The sequence below is a fragment of the Gracilinanus agilis genome, chromosome 3 (genome assembly GCF_016433145.1).
Source record: "Gracilinanus agilis isolate LMUSP501 chromosome 3, AgileGrace, whole genome shotgun sequence".
NCBI lineage: Eukaryota > Metazoa > Chordata > Mammalia > Didelphimorphia > Didelphidae > Gracilinanus > Gracilinanus agilis.
The window spans coordinates 89,579,675-89,582,206 of NC_058132.1; the positions used below are offsets into that span (position 1 = coordinate 89,579,675).

General features: G+C 35.1%; 1 pseudogene; it reads left to right on the forward strand.

The window, feature by feature from the left end:
* The first annotated feature begins 6 nt into the window (after window positions 1-6).
* LOC123239020 lies at window positions 7-808 on the forward strand (annotated as a pseudogene).
* The last annotated feature ends 1,724 nt before the right edge of the window (window positions 809-2,532 follow it).

The window sequence follows — 2,532 nt, forward strand, 5'->3', positions numbered from 1 at the left end:
TTGCCCACTATGTTCAGTGTCTTTTTGTTCCAAGTTCGAGATATTTCCTTCATTGCCTGTGCAACTCAAATGTACTTCATTCATGTGTTCTCTATCATTGAGTCAGCTATATTGCTGGCCATGGCATTTGACCGTGTTGTGGCCATCAGAGACCCACTACGCTATTCAGCCATCCTCACTAACAGTGTAATCATTAGGATTGGACTTGCCAGTGCTGCAAGAGCCCTCATTCTGGTCTTCCCTGTCCCTGTCCTCTTGAAAAGGTTGCAGTTCCATAGCATCACTACCCTCTCCTACCCCTTCTGCCTGCACCAGGATCTTATCAAGCTGACAGTATCCAGCCGGAGGATCAGCAGCATCTATGGGCTCATGGTGATCATCTCTTCAACAGGAGTAGACTCAGTATTACTGCTTCTGTCCTATATACTCATCCTGGTCACAGTGTTGAGTGTTGCCTCTAAGACAGAGCGTGTCAAAGCTCTTAACACCTGCATTTCCCATATCTGTGCTGTGCTCATCCTCTACATACCCATGATTGGGTTATCCATAATAAGCCGCTTTGGGCAGAATGTCTCTCCAGAGCTCCATGTGTTGATGGCAGATGTCTACCTGCTTGTCCCACCACTCATGAACCCTATTGTGTATAGTGTCAAGACCAAGCAGATTCGCCTGCGCATCCTCAAAAAGTTCAAAAAAGAGAAGGGATAGGGGACTCAGTGCTTCTCCTGAAGGATGGTCATCATACATAGATAACATTTTACTCTTTTCCCAAAAACTCTTCATATAAATTATTGAATTTCTAAGTTGATTTGTTTTCCCAATCTTTTTTTTTTTGAAGCAATAGAAAATTGAGAAAATGAGAGCTAAAAAGGAGCCCCTGTGTTTAGATTAGAACAACCAAATAAAAGAGGGAAGAAGCTTGGTTTCCTTAGTCAGAAATGGAAATTTTTTGTGAAGAAACACAAAGATTAATTAAGCCAAGTACAATAAAATTAAAACAAGTACAACAAAAACTGTGCAAAGAAAAAGGGGTTTTAATATTGGAATGGGCTCTTACTGAAACTGTAAGGTCTCCATCAATTGAAAGGAGGAGTGAGGAATGGATTTTAGATCAAGAGTTAAGAGAAAGTTTAGAATTCACCCACTCCTGTCTCCTCATTTATATATGAAGATAATGTGGTTCATGGAGATAAAGTCACTTTACCATGATCACATAGATTGCATAGTAAATGGCTAAGAATCAACACATATTTTCTAATACAAATCCAAAACTTTTGTCAGGAAAACAGGCTGCCTTTCTTTGATAACTTAATAAGAGCATTTCTAGAGCTCCCTCATTTATGTCCTTCCTTGAGAACCTACTCTTATCTGCATGGGAGGGAGAGATAGAAGTTACCTCTAAGCATCTGGTGGAGGCAGTAGAGAGAAGAGATGGTGAGGTTTTGAGAAGTTATAGATGTGAAATGATACTTTCTAAATTGCTGTAATGTTGAATGTTTAATTTTTTTAATTATTATGTTTTATTTATTTATTTTTTTTGTACTTAGCTGTTTGCATGTTGTCTCCACCATTAGACTGTCAGCTCTCTGGGGGCAGAGGCAATTTTCTTTTTTTTTTTTTTCCTTTGTATCTTGAATGATTAACTCAGTTCCTGACTCATAGTAAATGTTCAATAAAGGTGTATTGACTGAAGAGTTAGTGGCTTGTGGAAGTTTCTTGCAGTTTCTGGATGTCACACTTTAATTAATCTAATTAATTGTTTTATATGTGTTGACTTCTCTTTAAACCTACAAGTTTAATAAGGTTTACTTTTTTATTATGTAATATTTACTGATCAATATCTAAATTACTATTTAATTTTAAAAGCAAATAATATTAATGACAGCAATGATATGTGATTTCAATTGAATACATGATGAGAACAAAAACAAACACAATAATTACTGACCTTAGTGTGCTTTACAATTTACAAAGCATTTTAAATGCATTTTCTCAACAATAACAACAAAAAATTTCCATGACCTGGGGTAACTCAATACTTATTTGAATTTTCTCTCCTAAATCCACAGGACAAAGACTCTTAATTTAGATACCCAGTTGATTAATTTTAGGACAGTAATATATATGTTGGGCAGGAGGCCAATGAAGTAATGGATATGGATGTTTGTTTTTTTTCCTCTACTGTGCACAACAAAGTTGGACTCTTAATAAAGACACATTTATTCTAGTACATTGTACTCAGGAAAAAAATGTTCATTTTTAAATGTCTTTGTATGTATATAAATTAAATCTGGGATTAAAATGAGAAAGAATGAATGAATAAATAAACAAGAAAATAAATATATGAAAAGGAAAGAAAGAAAGAAAGAAAGAAAGAAAGAAAGAAAGAAAGAAAGAAAGAAAGAAAGAAAGAAAGAAAGAAAGAAAGAAAGAAAGAGAAAACATCTACTGTATATAAGACATGAAACATTATATAAAATATCAGGTCTATACTCCTCTGATTCACAGACACAAGTACAAAATTCCTAGACA